The 21,773-nt window shown below is 40.5% G+C and overlaps 1 long non-coding RNA gene across 1 annotated transcript; it reads left to right on the top strand.

Annotated features, from left to right (window-relative positions):
* The first annotated feature begins 8,842 nt into the window (after positions 1–8,842).
* On the top strand, positions 8,843–21,550 carry LOC308188210. Its single transcript, XR_013945252.1, has 3 exons — positions 8,843–9,696; positions 15,932–16,176; positions 17,559–21,550. It is a non-coding gene; the product is annotated as an uncharacterized lncRNA (long non-coding RNA).
* Positions 21,551–21,773: the final 223 nt, after the last annotated feature.

Below are 21,773 nucleotides of genomic sequence, written 5' to 3'. Positions count from 1 at the left end.
TCGCAAAATTATAAGCTGGGAGACTTGTTAAAGACTTGTAAATTTCATTTTCTGAGGATCTCCATCAAGTGTTAAAAATAGCTATAAAAACCTTAGAGACGTCCAAATCTTGGGCCATGTCGATAACTGTGTGCTGCTCCATTTGCAGAAAGCTGCCCCAACCATGCTAACTACTAGTCATGATTAAGTTATGCAACTGTTCCTATACGTATTGCTTTCCTTTGGATCACATGAATGCAAGAGGCACATTATCAGTCTCCTGACTTTCACATGGCCTTTGATAGCCTTTAGGAGACAGAGCTGGCACTGAGTGAGGGGACCAAGATGGCACAGGCTGAGATATGGTTATGAAACAAAGCATTTTCCTTGCTTCAGGGCAAAGATACATGATAGAAACACCCTAGCAATCATGCGTGTGTAGTGATGGTAGGACCAGAATAGGAAAAGAGATAACACAATGGCAATCTCAGCTCACAGGCTGATCTAGCCTAATACCTGTAAAGGAATACCCTCCTGTGAAATGCTGGTGGCCCACAAAGAGATGTATATAAAATTTTAAAATCAAAATATATGCTTCACATGATGGCTTAAGTAGGTATCCAGAGGATTCCTTTCCTAAAGCCAAGCCCTAATGTAACAGCCTGTAAAAGGGAGGAAAGAAACACAAATCAGTTTTACAATGCTGGTTGTGAGCTGAGCATCGTTAATGTTTGGGACGGCTGTACACCGACCGTTGTTTTAGGATTATCCAGCACCAAACAACACTAGCAATGGCACAAATGAAACTTATAAAACACATTTTGTTAGTAAAGGCCTCAACACAAAGGTGAAGTAATTCCAGCTGTCCTGCTGGACCACATGAAAGTGATATTTGATAGATAACTAAGATATTTATACCAGGTGCAAATGACAGATGCAACTGGCATGATGACAGATCAAGAGCTCTTGTAAATCTCATCAGGAGGGTCCATTTATTAAGGGTTTCAGTACCTCCAGCTGTTACACGTCAGCAGATCTGACTGAGCTGCTGTGTTAATAAACCTTATGTTTCTGTGATTATGTTACTTCGCCTTTATTCTAAATTTTTGGTTGTCAGGCTGACGAGCTACAGGAATGATAGTTGAAAAGTTCCTTGACCTAGACCTGATTTCCACCCCGATTTTGGTTTCTCTTTGGCTCTATTCACATGTCCTCCCAGTGAAGTTATACTACAGTCTGTGGAAGCTGTGGGCTGCGTTAATTGCTAAGTGTGGCTCCGCAGTCACATTTTCAGAGTCTAGAAAAGGAGCTGACCTGTACCTGACCTAGATATTCAGTCCTGATTCACTGCAGTCATCTTAAGAAATGACAAATCACTACCTCTGCTAGGATTACTATTAAAGCAACTGAGCTGGTATAAAATGCATAGCTGGGCTGAAAAATTAGCTTCTCAAATGATATTCATGTTATTGTTATTCCCATTATCTCATTATTACACATGACACTATTTATATATAAGGAAACAAATGTGCTTTGTTCTCAGTGTTCAAGCCTGTTCTGTGTTCTCAGTTAAAAGTCTTGGTTATGGGAGTAATCACGAAGCCACAGGAACTGACACTTCTCTGGACAATACAAGCTGATCTGATGTGGATGGCATGACTTTATACCATGACTCTGCACTGCAGTACCTGCCACAGCTGGGGTATGACCGCCACAGCGCACCAGACTTCCCTACCTCCCTAAGCATCCGGCATGGTGTCTCTAGGACCACTTTAAAGGCCCAGAGAGAACACCACAGCAAAGAAGCAAGAAATGGGGGAATAGACCCATTCATCCCCTTGAACACCAGTCCTTCGGTTATGCTGAAGTAGTTCCAGTGACTGTTGAAAAATAAAGGCTAGAAAACTAGGTTGCATCTTTAATGAATGCAAATTAATGTTCTCCTTTATTTAGAGTTTTTGAACAAAAAATAAAAGTAAGCATTTTGGTTTATGCACATAAGGCTGTAACACGAAGAAATAATACAGGAAAACAAGCTGGTCCATTATGCTAATTTTATTCAACCTCCTGCGAGGCTAGTGGTTCTTGACTAAGGATTTGTCTGGAAACTATCCACTGGTGATGCTTAGCTCTCAGTGCTACTCCTGTATCTGAACTACTTAATTAAAGTTAAGGGGAGCTAACTTTCTCAGCAGTGCATTGCAGTCTCGTCTGTGATGCCACTGTAAATGTCTCAGGTCTCTGAAACCATTCATGGTCACTTATGATTTTTCAAGAAACAATCATAAGAGAATCCATAGTGAAAGAACTGTCTTAACATTTTTTTTCTTTCATCTCTGTTTTTCCTTGCACAAAGGGCAGTCATGTATTTTCAGTCTGCATGGACTCATACAATTCATGCATTAGAAAATGATACTATTTGATTTAGAAAAGGATTACAGTGAGAGGTACTGGAGAGCTCTGTAACCTCAGAGAGCATCACAAAGTCAGAGCTGCACAGAGACATTGCAAAACTCCCCATTATCTGGGTGTTGTAAAGCCTGGTTACACTTCTGCAAAGAAACTTTCTTATTGTTCTTTCACTCAGTATTTGTCCAGGCTACTCAGGAAGGACACATGCCCAGGATCATATCTGTACTGAAACCTCTGACTTGAGAATAAATTTAAGCTTATCAAGGCCTGTTACCCACGTATTTTCTAGCCATATTAGAGCTGTAGCCTGCTTCTGCTCCAGTGATAAGTATTTTTGCTCTTGCGGGACTGCTGTCCTCCTTCCTTTTTGAGTGATTTGAACATCTCTGGCTGGGGGAAAGGGAAGGATAAGGTGTCCAACTTCACTGCTGCTAAGTACTGGCTTTGCACATCCACTGACTTTGGCCAATTAAGAGCATGATCATCAGGAAATGAACTGAATCCTGAAAGCCTGACAGGGATTTGTGGACCATGCCTTCACTGCCTTAGTGCGAAGGGCTTACTGCTAAGGGCTATTGGTGCTGCCATCGAGACTGGCTCAAAGCCAGCTTGGACAAAAAAAGCTGTGACCACCTGCAGCCGTTGTAGGCATTCTGTGCTTTAGTGGAGAGCTGTTTCAGTCCATTTCACTCTAGGAGGATAGATAATTTGTATAGCTTTCTTCCAGGTGACTTGCAGCTCTTTGCTTTTTCTGTGCCTGGCATGGATTCCTTAGCTTTACATATCTCTTAAGACTTTGCTTTCTTATTTCTTAAGATGACTCTAGGGTGCACCATAAGAATGCAGAGGATTATCTTATTTCTTTTCCATTCTTCTTTTATTCCTTCTCCCCAGCCCCCAAAGCTGTCTGATTAGCATCTTGAATGTATACCTTTATATACCTTATTTAGTACATTACTGGCTTTAGGCTGTGTTTCTCACTTGCAGCCTTCTGAAGTCCCACTGATAACACCTTATGCATTGTATCATGAAATGTAATAAGCAAATAACATTCTTATTTGATTGACAACTATCTTAGTGTCATATAAAGGTTTAACTAGGCAATAAAATAATTCTGATTAATTCATTCTCCCTGATACCCACCATTAGTTTTACAGGGATTTCTGCTGTGGGCTCTTCTCTGAAGACACATTGGGCAAGAGTACAAGCTGAGCTATGGTGCAGTGATTAGTCCTTAGCCTAGTTCATGCATAGTCACAGGCTCTCCTGCCTTCTTTCTGTGAGCTCCTGGGGTGGATTCACCTTCTGAGCAGCCATCTGTATTTACTGGGTGCAAAATATCCGCATAGTAATCACCTACAGGTGAACCTGGGATGTTCCTGACTTTCTGCTTCTACCAGTCAGGATTGTCAGTATAGGAATACCTGGTCAGGCTTTTAACTTATTGGAGATTTGTGTGTGTTTTGGACTTTTAGAGCAATCTTTGTTACTGAAGCTGCCATAAGGCTCCTTGTCTCCAAAGCCCTAAGTGGTCCCTCTTTCCCTGGCATCACTAGAACCAAGTTTGGGTGGTCACAACGGCAAAGCAGAAGGGGTGAGCTGAGGCAGTGCTCACACACTTTCATTCTGTCATGCAGCCCTCAGCACCAATGGCAGTCCTGTGCTCTGGTGGGGCTCGGGCCTGCAGCTCTCCACCCCCAGACCCCACAGCAGATTCTCATACCTGTCTACCCACTTGGTTCCCTCGTGGGCCTATGCTAAATGTTTTCTTCCATGTCTCTTAGTCCATAGGAAGGTTGCTCACATGGGAGGACAGGCATACAGGCTAGCATCCTTGGTGAGAAGCTGACAGCCCAGCTAAGGACAAAGTCCTGACAACAAGCTGCCTAAAGCAGTCAAGGTGAGACCTTACCAAATCTACAAGAGCTCTGAAACATTGTTTCCTGTCATTTCTCCATGCCAAATCTAGAAGGGTCCTTTTTCTCCACCCTCCATTACAGGGCCCAAGAGCCCAACACTCTGATTGAACAGACTGTCTCTTGCTATCCAGATGTTCGCCCACTCCTGGGCAGGGACATAGGAAAATGTTTCGTGTAGCAGGAACTTTAGCAGTTCCTGCACATTCCTGAAAGCCTGTAATGAGGCTGAGACTCATTAAAACACACCCAACTTGCACACTGTGGGAGCTGAAGTGAGGGCATAAAATGCCAGAGAAGTTTTACAGTGAATGAGGAGGGTACTCCGAGCCTCGTCTGGAAACCAGGTCCCATAATTATTCTGGCACAACAACAAGTAAGAAGTCTGGCAAAGCCCTGCTTTGCTGTGCACCCTGGAGAGAGAGAAGTATGATGGAAGCCATGAGCAGGCAGCAGTACATCAGTGAGGCAGCCTGGCTATCCCCTCCTTATGCAAAGTTCGCTATTTGCTTCTTTTCCCCCTTCCACCATTCCCCACCACCACCTTCATCAGATGAGTTACTGAAGTCTTCAGATCACTTGTTGTGATCCAAATCCTTGTCCCCTCTTACCAGAACTGATCACTTTCCTTTTCTTGTCTAGTCAACACGGGCAGAGATTAGCACAGAAATCAAATATTTCTTTCAGATTCTGCTTCCTGAATGAATGCATTGAGAATAGGGGTATCAATTCACCAGTCATGTCTAGAGGAGGAAGGACTCTTCAAGGAAAATGAATAAGCAGATTATATGGTATAAAGTCTAGAAAGTCCAAAGAGTCTATGAATGTAGACTTGTGTTATTTACTTTCTGCTCAGAATCTGCTCGACATGTGACCCACTCTTAGGCCTGTTCTGAACCTATCTCCATGCCTCAGATTAACCTCTTCTCCATGCCTCAGATAGAGGATAACACAGAAGGAAAGAAAATATCAGGTTATGCCATGAAGGGGAGCTCTGAAAACTTTCATCAAGGGACATGGACCCTCTTTGTGTTGGAGGTTCCAGGTCAGTTTACTATGCTGTGAATATCTTTTTATCTTTACAACCATGTTTTTCTGTCTTTCACAGTGCCTACAATACCTGCTGTGTGTGCTGATGGGGTTTGCAGCTTTCTTCTTGTCTCCCTGGGTTCTCACCTACAGACTGTAAGCAAACAGCCATACATATCGCAGTGCTGCAAGCATATCCAAACTGAGGGGGGCCCATACCACAGGGATGGGGTAGCTGTGGACATATCTGTTGCTTGAAAATCTCGAGGTGAAGCCCTAGATTTTGAAGGTTACATTTTAGAGGGTGTGCAGCCCTCATTCCTGAACTTTCATTGCTACTCTGGGGGACACAGTGGACTAAAGTCACTTACACTAAATCTGTTTTGTTTCCAAACAAATCCGAGTGCTTTAAGCACGCTTTTCATTTGTTGTAATACTTTAAAGCCTAAGAATAAAGGGTCTGTCGTTATGTTCCCTGTATATCTTTCAGCATTTTGCCTAGCCCAAGCAGGAATGCCAGTATTTATATTCTCTATATTTCATAGAGTATTCTGTGGCCAGAGGGTCTATGCATTATTGTTATTTTTGGTCCAGCTTTCAGGGCCTGTGTATTGCCAACAGCTTTTTTTTTTTTTTTTTTTTTTGTAAGGAGACAGTAAAAAATTTTGCATTTGACAACATATTTGACAACGTGTCTGTGTCTCTTGACTCAGCACACTTTTGGAAAGCCCTCTCCTCTGGTGTTCGCACTATATCATCCTCTACCACAAGACAATTTAAAATTAGATATTCCCAGTTTTGCCAGCTTTCTCTAAACAAAGCCTCTGAGTTGAGAATGAGCTCAATAAATGCATGACGTGTATTGGCATCAACGTGCCAATGGGAGGGGAGTGATCAGGGTAATTTGGGATATCCTAGGACACTTTGGGAAGAACGGTGGATCTCTCCCTCCCTGACTTCCAGCTAGTCTTCCTTCAGGGATTTTTCTGAAAGTAACGCACTTTCACCCTCAGACCATCAAGCCCTGAATAAAATGCTGAAACAAAATACCTGGGTGGCAAGGTTTCCTATTTCTACTGCTGCCGCAGAGAAATGGTGCAAGGAGGCAAAAGCAGAAAGAGACTCTCCATGTATTGATGGTTTGAGCTGCATCTGCCTCTGGAACAGCCAAGGCATGCCTTCTATCAATGGTACAATAGGTGTACTAGTGTAGTAGGAAGCTACCTTTTCCATTTATACCCAAAGCTGCCCCTGAACCTGGGGCATGAAGTTAGAACCCTAAACATGACATCCTTAAGTATTTAGAAAGGATAAAATCTGTATTTATTGATGATGTGAGTCAGTTGATGTGAAATCTACATGAGAATGCAGGCCTTGGAAGAAGTGACTAATCAGACACTGTTTTAACAGGCACCTAAATGAATAACAGAGGTACCTGAAATTCATATTTGTAAGTGCCTTTGCTATATAACATAATTTAAATGCCATTTAAATATCACTAACTCTTTGAATCTCTGCATTTCATTTTAGAAGCATTTAGGTACCTAATGCCCATTAATACCACATGCTGTGAGGCACACAAACTTCTTTGCAACTTGTGCATAGGGTCTCAAACTCACTTTAGCTCTGAAAATATAATTTTAGCTTGTGGGTTTGATGTTTTCCACTTTTATTCTACCTGTCCTTGCCAAAAGCTTACCTACCATAGTTAGCTTAAAAAAAAAAAAGTATTTAAGTATTTTGAATAGTTTTGTTTGTCCTCAGTGTAACTAATCTCACAGATGGATTATTACTCTTGCAGAATCTGTTTACATTTATAAATCTTTCCTATCATAGCTAAACTTTTTTTTTTCTTTTTTCTTTTTTTTTTTTTGAGGGGAGAGGGAAGTTTCTGCTGGAAAACTCCCTTTCTTTGTATCAAATATACTTCTATGTTGTTAGAAGGAGGCCATATGCCCTGGCTAGGCTGGCATGCTTGAGTATATGGCTGCATATACTGCACACACTGTACTTTTTCGGTAATTTTCTTAATCTCTTCCAGTCTCTGCCCCTTTTATACCCACAAATTTTTATAAGCTGAAAGAGAAGTCCTGTGAAGGCTGGGACTTTCAAACCAAAAGTGTAGTGCTTGAAATGAAACAGAATGATCTCATCCGTCCCTAATTTTCAGTGCCTTTTCTATGCCTAGTAGACAGCTTTACTTTTATAAAACTTGAGTCCTTGTCAGCCTGGAAAATACTGCTTATTGACTTTGAGTCACTTGTATTTACTTTAAGCAATTGCCTCTTGTGTATGTCCATACACAATAAATTTCCAAACAAAATGTCAAGTATTTTTTATGTTGATCAAGAGATCTAATTCAATGTCAAGCTATTCTCCAACTGTGCACAAGTGAAGGAAAAGTTTTTCAATGCACTATATACAGTTTAGCACTTTTATACCTCTGACATTAGGATAATGTGCAGTGGTCTTGATCCAACAAAAAGTGGCTTTTGTGACTGTTGATCCTGGATATTTCAAGGGCCCCCCAGGCTCTAGTCAAAAAGTCTACTTTTGATTCTGATGGGAGAAAAATGCTTCCTTCTATGGCCGCGAAATGCCAAATTATTCCTCCCATGCTGGCTCTTTCCTGACTGGCACTGCGTAACAGCTGCAGTGAAGATTTTAGCCTTTACCTCTAAAGCCAATTTGGCACAAAAGAGTGATAAGCAGATGACTCAAAAGTAAAGGTAGTATTTCATAAGAGAACATATGCAGGATTAAATGCTGTGTGTTTTCCCTTTTTGCACAGCAAATGAACTAACTAGATAAATGCATTGTTAGGTATCTGCTAAAATGCCTTTGTTTTCCCACAAATAATGCCTGCAAGTTTTGAAAATGAAATCACCCATCACAAACAGGTTTTTGGAAATGTCATTGGAGTTGAATGCCGTCAGCATGCTCAAGAAATCATTTGTCATGATTCAATCCATTGGCCAGAGCAAAAATCTAAAGAAAGACTACAGTAGAATAAAACAGCTTCCATGCATAAAATCAATTCAAAACATAAAAGTTCAACAATAATTACACATTTATAGCGCCTCGCATATTAAAGAAAAAATAATTACCGAAGTGGTAAGAATATTGTATTTATCAAAATAAGCAGAACTTAGCTGCAGCCAGAGGTTCAAGCAGCAACAGGAAATTGCTGCACTACCTCTGTAGATACCTTCCAGTGCTGTGGATCCAAAGCTGGAACAGGTCCCTGATTCATTGAAGTACTTAAGCATGTGTTGCATTCCCAGTGAGTTCAAAGAGACTTAATCATGTTCTTAAAGTAAGCATCTGCTTAAATGTTTAGCTGAATGAGGGCCTACTACCTTGATCCCATTTTTATTGGAAACATCCACTGACTTCCATGGCTGTGGAATTAGGCTCCTAAATTAGGGCTCACAGGACTGTGGATCTGGGCCCTAGGCACCCACCTATTCTGCTCTAAAGATCCTTCCTGAGCAGAGGATGTCCTGTCCATCAGCAATACATACTGTATATTTATCCAGCTTGGGGTACCTAATGGATCGAGGAACAGCCTTGCTAGACATCTTCTCAGATGATTAGGATGATAGAGTCCAACTCAGCAGAATACTTGAGCATGACTCCACAAGCTGTATAATAAAATGAGGTTGGTGTTGGCCTGCAAATCCTCTGAATAAATAACATGGTTCCCACTTACTACCAGCCCATTTTCCCACATGCCAAACACAGCTAGTGAAACACAGGTGACACAAGGCCATAAGGTCCATAGAAGCTCTAGCGTTTTGCAAAATGCCGACCAAAGGCCATGCTGCAGGGCTGAGCAAGGTGGAATCAGCTGTGAAAGTGTCACGCACAGCACGCAAGATTTGACAGGTCTATGAGTAGTTCCATTAAAGTCAATGAGAACGAAACACACACTTTGCTCTGCAGAGATGGGATTACTCATGCGCCTAAAATTAAACATGTGGTTAAGTGCTTTGCTGAATCAGGGCCAGAGAGATGGAAAATGAGTACTGCCAGTACTGATTCTCCCCCATCTTCTTTTCCACACAGCTGCCTGCTGACGCCTGCTGACTTTTTTGTAAATAAGTACTGTAGCTATAGTACTTTATTAATTACTAAAAGAAACTGGGCCATATCCAAAGTGTCCTGGCCTCAGTGAAGTCCTATTTAGACAAAACTTCCATTAACGCCTACTTAGGATTTGTCTCCATGATCATAAAAATGGGATCAGTGTAGTGTAAGAAGAGAGCAGTTCCTAATACAACAGATGGAGATGAGTTTTTTTCTATGGCAGAACCATTTTGGTGGGAAAGTTTAATCTGCGGATGAGTCCAAAGCAAAGGTAAATTTTCTGCTAGGAAATGTACAGTAGAGAGATTTTTCTGTGCTTTTCTTCTGTGTGCACTTAATCAGTTAATATGTCAAATCTTTTAGCAGTAATTGGTTGAAGGCAGAAATTGTTTTACCATAAATAACTCTTACAATATCTGAGAAAATGGCATATGTTTGTGCACAGCAGATTTATTATTAACACATTTGCTCATTTAACACGTCTGGTAATAATTATTAATTTGATTCATAATAAAAAGATTTGTGGTCACATCAAATTGTTTCTTTTATTTTAAAACCAAAAATGCAAGCTAGAGAGTGGAATCTGTGTGAATCAGGAAAAAATTCATGTGTGTTTGACATAAAAGACTGATCATATGACAAGAATTTGGAAGTTGTTACATAAATTTGCAAAATCACCATCTTCTTACATTTCCTCACCACTTTCAAAATGATATGAAAAGAGTTATATTCAACCTTTTTTTTTTTTTAGTATAGTCTGCTTCTTCTGTCCATGTAAACATTCCATGAAAAAACAATCAAGATGGAGTACATCATATAAAACTGTAAGATGTACTACAAATATTAGAGATTAATGAACTGTATTTTATTTTTGTATAAATAATAAAGGTATAGGCTTTCTGATAACCACAGATGACAGAGCTTTGATTTGTATTTTATTACCTTTGGAAATGTGGGCATTTGAATCTTCTATTTGAAATAAACAGTGCAAAATAGACCAGATCTAAATTTTTACAGTGTCATCTTCACCTCTTACGGTGGAACTTAGTTTAGAAAATTTTTAATAATGCATATCAAATGGTTTGTTCTGTTAAGTTAAATCAATATTAGAGTTAAGAATGAGGGATCCTGAGAATTTTTGCACAAGACATTTAACTTATCAGTTTCTCCATTTGTCAATCTATAAAATAGCAAATTGATAATAACTGCTTTTGAACTAATGCAGTAAAATGGAGTTAGAATTAGAAAAAGCTTGAAGATAGATGAAAGGTAATATGTAAATATAAACTATTATATATAATAAATATATAAAATATGTAGTAGGCAATATGTAAAATATCTTATTATTATATGCAGTACCATTCATAAATGCACATCAGTCCTTGGAAAACATGGTGTGTTTCATTACTGTCAGTATATCTGTGTGTACAAGAGGAGATACTCCAGCCACTTGCTGGATAGAGAATAATAGAGAAAATGAGCTATTAGGCTGAACATTTATCAGTAAAGTTTTGAGAGATACAGACTAACCCCAGGAAATGCAGAAATGGTAACATACTTCTGCCATGCTTCAGAGGTCCATAAAGCCCCTACAACCATACTCCAATGTACATCTTCTTTTTTGATTCTCTCCTTAGTAGCCCTCATGGAAAGACCAGCTCTACACAGTTTGTCAAGGATAGATTTCATCAATCCTTACATAATGTACAGATATTAGGTCTGTGGAGTTTTAAGTGTAAGGGAGATGTGCACATGCCATACACATCAGGAAAGAATGGCCTACCTCATAACGAGGAAACCCCAGCTCTCAGTGTTACCACCTGTCAAGAGACATTTCTAATTAGCTCTTTTGCCCATACTTAGATTACACAGGGCTGTCCAGTTGAAATTTGGGCATGGAAAGAAGCGGACCTGTGCTGGACTTCTTGCCTCTAACTGATAACTGAACAACTCAGTGGCTAAAATTCAGAAGGGCTGCTGCCTGTTAGACCTCCCTGTGGAAGAGGAGAACTAGGAACTGGTGTTTCCTTTTTTTGGCTGTCAAAAAAATCACCTTAAGCTTAGCTAAAGTAAAAAGAATTTTGAAAAAATACACACACATTTTGCTGCATTACTCTTTACGGGGGAATGAAAAGTGTTCAGGGAATTAAATCCAGGGGAAATGGCAGAGGCTTTTGTTTGAGTATATGTGACTAAATTAATATTAGAGTGACTATAATTTTTACATGCCCAACTCAACTATGGAAGATAGTGATATTTGGATGGATCAGGCACAAGGGCTGAAGGCAGATAAAAGGGAATGATGCACTGTGCCTAGACAGCAAGGGGTGCCCAGGCAAATCCCAGTGGAAGTGCTGATCCGTGACAATTTACCTCTAACACCGGGGTATGTCACTTTTCTCTGCCTACATCACCATCATCTTCTCCCCTACTTACCCCAACCATTTGACAGTGCTGGTGTGATTGATCTGAGAACAATTCCTGCAGCCATGTACAAGGATGCCACAAACTGGATAGGACAGGACCAGTGTGTAGTAGGAGGTGAGTTGTCACAGTAAGCAAAAATCTACTGTAGAGGTGCCAGGAACGAGAAGCCTGAATGATTTACCCATCCCATCAGGGAAGACTGGAAGCTGGGACACCTCTGTCTATCAACTCTTAAAGGGGTTACCAGAGGAAAAGCCTTTGTCTAATGTAGCATCTCTGTAGAGTAGCCGAGGAAGCTATTTAGCCTGCAAGTGAGGCAGGACATGTCATTTAAGAATAACCGAGTTTCACTGGGTTGTCTGAGCCTATGGGTATTCTCCGAACTATGCTTGAAGGCAATTACAAGTAGTACAGATCTGCTTGGGAAAACTGCCTGTGGAACAGTGAAATTAATTTTGACCTGAAGAACAAAGTTCTGACCATTTTGATTGCTGTCTCAGAGAGATGGGTTAGCCTGTGCCTGTGGCACCTTCGGCCTGCCCAGTAGCAGGTGCTGAGCTGAGTGGTCACAAAGTGGAATTCAAGTAATAGAATTAAAGATACTTTTGAGGCTGATCATTTTAACTTCCTGATGAAGGGACAGCAATACAAGACCAGGAACGAATCATGAGCAAAGCCTGGGGTAATGGTCTGTTGCATTTTAGGCTCCATTTAGGATATGAAAGATTGTCAACAAAATGTAGATGTGGTAAGTGCCTTCTAGCAGAAGGTCTTAAAAAAAGGCAGCAAAACAATAGCAGAGCTCATGTGGTCTAGACCAATGGCCAAATATAGAAAGCGGCAATGTTTCCTTGCTCAAAGAGAAGTTGGCAGAGAGAAAGAAGTGCCTGAAAGTGGAAACTCACTGTGATGGCCAAACGATGTCCAGGAGGGACCCAGACACTTCCTGATACAGCACCAGGAATTGTGTGGGCGACCCTGGCTCTGTGTGCTCAAGGGTGGATCAGGAAAGATGCCGTCAGTGAAAGCAGCCTTCCTGGGGGAGTGTGTGCAAGTTGGGAAGGCAAAGTGGTAGGAGGGAAAGGCAGAGCAAGACACAAATATCCGTTCTGCATCTCCGATCACACAGACTGGTCTGTAAGAACACTTGGAGACTGAAAACAGCTTGTCCTGCAGCTGACCTTATGAAGGAAGGCAGCTGGCTGAGGGCTCTCTGTCAGTTAAGGAAAACTGGAATCTTTGGGTTTATGACAGAAACAGACTGGAGACTGTAGGTCTTCACCCTGGAGAACCCAATGATGAAGAAGAAAATCTGAGGGTCATGGTGGCCATGGGCCAAAGTGGTCCAAATGCACAACTTCATATGAGCCTGATGACCCGGTGCCAGAAGAAAGAGTGCCCCTTTCTACAGACTTCCACAGACTGATGGGGAGGAACAGCTTAACAGCTACACAGGGCTGAACGGAAGGTATTGCTAGGTGTACCAGCACAAAATAAACTTATCGAGCATATGAGCGTTGCATACTTTTCTGCTAAACACTGGCATATTGCAAAATTAAGGAGAACAGGGAATTTGTAGCCTTGTTGTGCAAGTCTTAGGTAATCCTGCTGTCCCAGTATATGCAGTTGCGATGTTCACCTAATAATATAACTTTTGGTCTTCTCTCAGGAGGCTGAGAGGCTGGAAGGCTGCAGCGTGGGTCATGTCAGAACATCCCTACAGGAAAACATTGACTTTTTTTGATTGCCACTGGCAACTTAGTCTTTCCTGAAACCACATGCAGCAGAAGCATTTGGTATTTTGCCATACCAAAAAGGGACAGGTGTTATACCCAGACTGCTTGGAAGAATGAACCTCTCTTTGTGTTTCCCATATACTTCTATAACGTACCTGGACTGCTGTTCGGGGACATAAGCAACATCTGTATGTGAGTCAGACAGGAGATCAACACTGAAAAATGGTGGAAGCTGGATGGATTTGGCTGAAACACCAGAGTGGATATGGAGACAGGCACTGATACCCAGTCCTGTGCCAGCCCCCACTCATAAGGAAGGAGTGACCACCAAGGGGCAGCATTTTCCTAATGGTTTTGTCATGTTGTTCCTAAGAACTGCTGCCCTACAAGCCCTACATCACCATTCAGACACCTAAAAGTAAAGTGACTGTTGTGAAAACAGCCCCAGGTCTGGTGTAGGTGCCAGTCAAGATGGGGCACTCAGTACTGAGCTAGGGCCCCTTCTCTAGGAGTGGGACACGGGGGGGGGGGGGGGGAGGGTCACGGAGTCTGGAGAAGATATCTAAAGTCCCCTGACTAGCTCCATTGATCAATATTTTATACTAAAACGTGATGAAGTGTAAACGTGTGATTAATGGGGCAATTAAATTCCCTTGCTTCCAGCAGAGACCTGAACCTGTGTTCTGGATTTTTTTTCAGCACTATAATTTTTAGCTAGTTTAAAGGTACTCCTTAATTTCATTTTGAGCTTTTATCCCAGTTTTACAGAGGCACAGTGAAAAATTATGTCACATCGTCAGCAAAAACTATTAGATTATGATCCTTTAATCACCCATATTGAGCATTAAGGCCCTGATTCAGCAATACATTTAAATGTGTGCCGAATTTTAATTATGTGCAAAGGCTATTGTTATTCAGAAAAGTGTTTAGGCATGTGCTTGTATGTTTTGCTGAACTGAAGCTTGAGAGCAATAAGAAGGCATCTGGCACTTACCTAAGAGCAATCACGGGTGAGTCATAGTAGTGAAACTGAAGCTGTGACCACAGAAAATTATTACACAGAGCAGTCTCTGGACCCCGTACTTTAATAATCTGGGAAGAGAAAGATCTGCTTATCCCAGTCTTCAGACTCGTGAACTGTCTTTTTGCAGTTTGAAACTGCATTGCTTTACCAGGGTCCTTTCTTCTCTTGTCAGTTGAGGATGATGAACATTGGAACATTTTTTTCATCACGCTTTCCACCAGACAAATAATTCCCAGCACGCGATGGTGACTGTTGAATAAACTGCTGTAAAACCAATAGAAAGGCTCCCATTGATTCTAAAGAAAGCTGAATCAGGCCCTGGGTGAGTCACTGCATGGGCAGCTCCATTCTCAGCACTTCTTCTCTTCCCTCTGTAATGCAGTGGCAGATCAAGGTCTCCCAGCAAATGCTTAGATCAGAAAACCACTTTTCTACCCTGAAGTCTGCTGACAGCATGCCACTGCCTCCTTTTAGCTTGTGTGACATTGTGGCCATCAGTGTGAGCTACTCGACGTACCCCCGGTATGGCAGAACTGCAACTAGCATCAGCTGGCACAGCCTTTGAGGTGGGCTTTGCTCTGGCACTCCCCATACCTGGATGCAAGGTGCTGCAGCTCGGCTTGCCTTAGCCTGGATGCTAAGGGAAGAATTTAACCCCCTGTCAACTCAGAGTAATAAATGAGATAACTCCCCAGCTGATTATCAGCTGTTTTACCTGCAGTGCCCAGGACTGTTTAACTCTTACTATGACTGATTAAAAACATAATGGAAAATTGATTTTTTTTCCTGCTATATAGGGGAAAAATCAATGCAGATTAAGAACAGGATAAACAGCAAAAGTGAAGAAATACGACTGCAAATTCCACTGGACCCAAAACCCCAAACCAGAGTATATATTCTTAACTGCAGGAACATAAAGTCTTTCTAAAGCCTCCTAAGTCTCTGCACTGGTAAAATAATCTCAAACAAACTCGAAAGCAGATTGGAAATAGATTGGGAGCCTCTGAGTGAAAAGAGACAGTTATCCTCCGCACCTGCTAACAAACATGGTCTCTTTTTGTTATGAAATGTCTCTAGCTTAAAATATTGCCTGAAAGTAAACTCCTTCATCAATTCATCTAAAATTCTTCAAAGGCATTTTGGAAGTCTCTCTAAACCATTGGCTTTATTGTGGCTTTATTTAGTATTTGAGGAGAGAGAATGCTGCAATCAAAAAGAAAGAAAGAAAGACAGACAGAGGAAATGATTACCTTTCAATCCCTATGATTTAGAAAGAATAACATGCTTCTTTCTTGGTTTCTTGCATTATATACTTACAGAATAAGATTTGACAATGTGGCATTGAACTGCAGCTCTCTACTGAAGTGATATCATCCTGCATTGTATCCCAGGGACTTCTGGACCTGGGACTTTGGTGCCCTTCCTAGGATGCCATCCCCTCACTGGTTTTGGATTAATCACCGTGTGCTCCCCTCGCTACCTTTCCAGCTGAAGTGATTAATGCAAAGGGCAGGCCACCAGGCCCTCAACTCTATTTAGTCACTTCCTTTCATTTGCAATAAAGGTTAGTTTGGAAGCATCTTTTTTCTTTTTTTTTTCTTTTTTTTTTCTTTTTTTTTTTTTTTAAATTTCTGTGATATTTTTAAGTTCCCCAAACCCTTAAAAAAAAAAAAAAAAAAAAGTACGTTTTGCTCCTCTCTGGGGTGGTACAGCCACATATAGTTATTTCTCATCTAAAGCAGAACAAGGTTCTTGCTGCAGTGCAGTGCTCTGGGCATTTACAATCTCCTAAAAGTACAGCATCAAGCCTCTGCTTTTTTTGGTGGTGGTGAGTGCATTCCTGCTTTGGGATGAACAGCTGAGCTTGCTGCTCAGCTTCATAGGCCTTCTCAACACTTTTCATTACTTTGCTTCATAAGGAAAGTAGGCTGGGGAAAATGCAAGGCATCAGTTGTGGCAAAGACCTGTCTGGTTCCATTTTGACAAAAGGATTAAGAAAAGATGATTTTTAACAGCTACACAGCAAACTGGGGATTTCTGACATCTGTCTCTGTAATTCTGAGCTCACTAAATTCTCTCAAAAATGTCCAAAACTGCTGGGGTCTGTGATAAGAACAGTGGAAGAAGCACCCAAAGAGGAAACAGGGCATCATGTGTAATGGGTACTGGCCATGGTCACAACCACAGCAGGAAGCCCACTCCAGCCCTGCACTCCCTCTGTTTTTAATCTTGCCCTCTGCTGTCTGTGTGTGTTTTGGTCTGCCCATTGCCAAAATCTGAACACATTTCATAAACTCAAGCTGAACCATTTGGCTTTAAAAACTGCAATGAAAGCAATCACTTTAGAGTATGAATCAGATAAATTTGTCTCTGACAAAAAATAATTTTTTTTCCACTGAAAAATATTTCGTTATTCCATATGTTTTGCCACTGAAGGTTTGCTTACAAAATATACCTTATAGACACTATCAGAAATTTTCTCAGAAGCCTGATTCTCTCTGATTTTCAGATATTCAAATATCTGCAAAAAAGGGACATCTCTCTTTTTTTGTGTGTGTGTAAATCGTGCTCCAGCAGTCTCCCTATAGAGCGTATGGCAAAGGTGTACTGAAATATATCTACAGACATCCTCTGTGAGATACTCAGACAGCCTAATCATATCTTTGTGTCAAAGCAATGCTAACATAGGCAAACCAAGGGTTTGACCCTGTGCTCACAAAATCAGACTCATGACTCAGTTCCTTTTTGCCGGTAAATGCTCTGGGTTGCCATCGGCATTTTTGGAGGCTTGTTTCTTAGCATTTTTGCCAGACTGCTGCTCTGGAGCCCCAGGGATGGTCTTATCTGGTAGCATTTTTGTCAGCACTCTTTCAAAGTTAAAGAGAGCTTTTTATTTAAAGAGGGCTGGATTTGCAAACAAAGTAACTTTCTCTTATCTGATTTCAGCTGTGACCAGGGAAAAACAGTACTCTGCGGGTTGTTTGTGGGTTATTTGTACACAGAGAGGACTGTCACAGGAACATTTTAGCCAACTACCATCTGCTGCTGAGGATGGACACAAGCCAAACCAGCCCAAACGAGGCAAGCACTGAGACCAAAACGGATGAAGGACGACGAATCTGCAGCCCGTTAAATGTTCAAAACAGCATTTTCAAGAGGGTGGCTCTCTCAAAAGCCCCCCACTAAAATACTTTGAAGGAGAAGAGAGGGAGGATACTCAGGTAATGGAAAAGCTTCTCCTGGGATGCTTGGAATATGCCCTGTGCTTTGGGCAGGTATATATGTTGTGGGTGTGGGAATGGGGTGGAGAGCCAGGAATCACTCAGGGGTACATATTTCAGCAATGCATTGGTGAGAAAGGCTAGGCCAGAAGACTGGTGTTAGAGCCTTTAATAAAACGAGACAACAAAGCAGAAGTGAACCCACCCCTTGCAAACAGCACTTCACATGTGCATGTGATTAATAGCTGTGGTGAAGGGTTAGTGAATAACAGCCTGATGCCAAATGGATATCAATGGGATCAAACCATGCGTTTGGCAGATATAGGAAGGAGTACTCATTGTTGTACATGGAATAAAGGAGAGCGCGCAGCAACTCCCTGAACCCCTGGTAGAGCCCTGGCACTCAGACAAGAATCTGGCTGTAACCCTGTACAACAAGGACCACGCATGTACACATGTGCACACAATTACATGGCATGGACGTAGCAGGAGAAAATTGAATATAAAATATTACAGAAAGCCAATAATTCTGGTTTATATCTTTCTTTCTCCTTGAGGCAGAAAAGAACCTGGCTATTTTAAAATCTGGGATCTATTTACATAGCCAAATGTAATGCTCTTTCTTGTGCAAAATAGGGTAGGAAGGAATTTAAAATGTCAACATTCCTGAGACCTGGTTATCTCTTTTCATGCCTCCCTCTGTACTAAGGAATAGACACTAGGTGATAGAAATTGTGACAGGTCTGCTGAAGCTATGAGAAGTTATACCAGCTGCAAATATGATCTAAAATCTCTGACAACGTAGCTATGCTAGAAAATATGTTTTTAACCACATGGTAGCTAGCATATGGGAAAATCCTGTTGTTGACAGAGCATGGTTGCATCCTTCACTTGTTAGCTGATTCAGGAAACCAAATGAAAGTTTTGACACAGAAAGTCAGCATTTTCCACGAAATGTGTCCAGTAGGATATGTGTTTTCCAAAAGGTCCTAATGGAAATGGAAAGCACAACATTATTTTTTAACCAACTTTGTATATAAATAATAATGAAAAACAATCTCAAGATCCTAAATTCTCTTAAAGGTCGCTAGAGACTGATCGAAGTCCAGGTTTGCTGTTATCATTGCACAAAGACCTTGGTATAAATAGGCCAGTTTGGTGGTGGTGCGGTTTATGGGAACTATAAATAGATATGTCTTTCCAAGCAAACAGTGTAAGCAAAAGTAATTAGAAAAAAATAATTATAATGTAAGACTAAATAAATTAGAAAGCTTGTGCTTAGTGAAAAGAGGAAATTCTCTCACCTGTGCCAATGTACACAGGAGAGAAACTTCCTGGGTTGGGTCTCCAAATAATTTTATTTTTGCTGTGTATGCTGAATATCATGAATTTTACTTCATTGCATTCTATGACACACACAAATATAACTGGAATGCATCATCTATATGTAATAGCCTGTAGCAGACCAATTGACTCACTGATCACAGAAAGTACAATTCTATACCGAGCTGTTTGTGTGACATAGCAGAGGAGAAATCTGGGTCACCTGCATATCCCTAGTCAACGCAGTCAGTTAAAAGCTGTGAATGCTCCACTGAGCTGATTAAACTTCTGTTATTTTTGTTTACAAAAAAAAAAAAAGTAAAAAATACACTTCATGTTTTGTATTTTTGCATATTTGCAAATAAAAGAAGCAATTGCCTTAGCTCTAAACCAAAGTAGCAATGTCTTTAATCCACTAAAAATTAAATTTAATGTGATGTTATCGCTGGCATGTGTTAATTATATTTTAAAGTGGGGAGACAGAGGCCATCTGAGATTTTCATATATGATTTCACATATTCAGATAACATATTTCTCAAACTGAGCAAGCAAGAAACAATTTAGTTCCTACTAATTTAGTTGCTGTTCCTGCTTTATTGTTCATTAGGAGCCTAGAACTCCTTGACTATCCTCTCCGGACTTGTCTACATTACAGTACAAAACGTCATTTGGTTCCAACACTATTATGAAAAATCAAACTGAGTCTGTTTAGAAGGATTCAAAGGTATACTCCTTATAATAATTTTCCTTGTTTATTTAACTCTTGAGAATTGTGCTTGTGCTGGTGTTAGATATGTTTCAGTAATGTTGACACGTTCCCTCTAAAATAAGAGCAAGCATGGTTTTCCTGGCTTTACTTCATACTTGTACAGCAGGAAGCCAAGATTGTACTGAAGTAAAGAAGTAAATTAGGTTATTCCATAGAAAATCTGCAGGGACTGAGGTGGAAATTACACTTGCATCTTTGGCTGGTTTTGTTCTGCTGTGGGACGAAGGTCTGATGTTGCTGCCATAGAGACATATCATTTTTTGTCCAATTTTCACAGCCTATATCCCAGGCTGTACATTTGAGGGACAAATGAAGTAGAAGTAGACAGATCTAGACTAAAATTAAACTGTCTTTCAACATCTGCATCACAAGGGAAATGTCAGTACCCTGAAAAGTATGGGACTGATGGACAGCACGATGACTCACTTCTTTCTATGGGAAGGAAGATGACAAGAAACAGATTTTCAGCTGTTGATGAAGCTTTTCCATCTACTGGGCGATACATCTGCCAAGAAATGATGAGAGGCAGGATATGATATACCACTCATACTCCCTTTCCTCCACCTGCATAAAATCCAGGCTGTGCGCCACAGACTTCTTGGTTATGTTGCAGGCATCCATCTGTCAAGTAGGGCTTTTCTCAGAATTAAGGTCTTAGGCCAAATTAATCCCTGGGATAATTCCATTGTGTTTTGTCTAAGGAAATATCAATTACTGTGAACGGAAGGATGATCTCATGATGAAAGCAAATGAATGACTGGGAATCATAACTGGGATCTCAGACAGGTTCCTCTTCTGCTACAGAGTTCCCATATAAACTGGATAAACCAACACAAATGCCAGTTACCTCCATGTCCACCTGTGTAAAATAAGGTTATTTTTATTTCCAGAGACATCTTTTAAGAATTTGTATTTGTTTGAGCTGTTTTGATAAAAGGAACTACAAAAAAAGATAACGGGTATATTGCTATTTTTATAGCGTATGACTACACAACAGTAAAGAGGCTCATGTTCCAGGAGGTGGCAAGTTGACATATCTGCAATTAGTAAGTTTACACTGTCAACTTACTCTGAACAACAAGGATTAAAAACTCTTTTTGATCTCACTTTGAGCTAACTCAAAGGACAAGGGAGATAAATATGTAAAGCAGATCAGGATAAGTCTAGAATGGAGTAACATTAAGAAAATTATCCTTGAAATGTCAGCAAGAATGGAAAGCTACCTTTTGCTCTGACATTGCTTTTTTCATTCAAGCATTAATGAACATAGAACCAGAAATCAGTAAATGAGTCAATAGTACCCTGCAGAAAATTAACTGACAATGGCTACAGTATGGAAAACTGGAGAATCCTTCTGAGACCTGAGATGCATCATTATTTCCTACTGCGCATGGGTGAAGAGAAAACAAATGATCAGTTTAGGCGATAGTCCAAAAATGCAGGCCCAGGCATCTGAAGGAGAGATTGGGAAGAGGACAGCAACTTTAGTATGGAGACACCTGAAGTGCTGAATATGGAAAATGACAGTATTTCCATTAAGTTTCATGAGGTTTTTAATCACAGCGGAGCAAAAACTAGTCTGACTATTGTTTTATTGACTTTACTGTCATAGGACATTAAATCAAAAATGCCCCCCAAACTGTCAGAAATACATGTGCTAGAGCTCATTCAAAAAATAAAATAAAATAAAATAAAATAAAATAAAATAAAATAAAATAAAATAAAATAAAATAAAATAAAATAAAATAAAATAAAATAAAATAACTGCAAGGACCTACGCTTCTCCTTATGACATTTATCTGAAAATGTCTTTTAGAGATAGATGCCTAAATCAATCTGTTTGTTTTC

Source organism: Anser brachyrhynchus (genome assembly GCF_964034855.1).
Source record: "Anser brachyrhynchus genome assembly, chromosome: 1".
Lineage (NCBI taxonomy): Eukaryota > Metazoa > Chordata > Aves > Anseriformes > Anatidae > Anser > Anser brachyrhynchus.
Note: the sequence above shows the minus strand (reverse complement) of the source record. Positions and strands in the feature narration are given on the sequence as shown.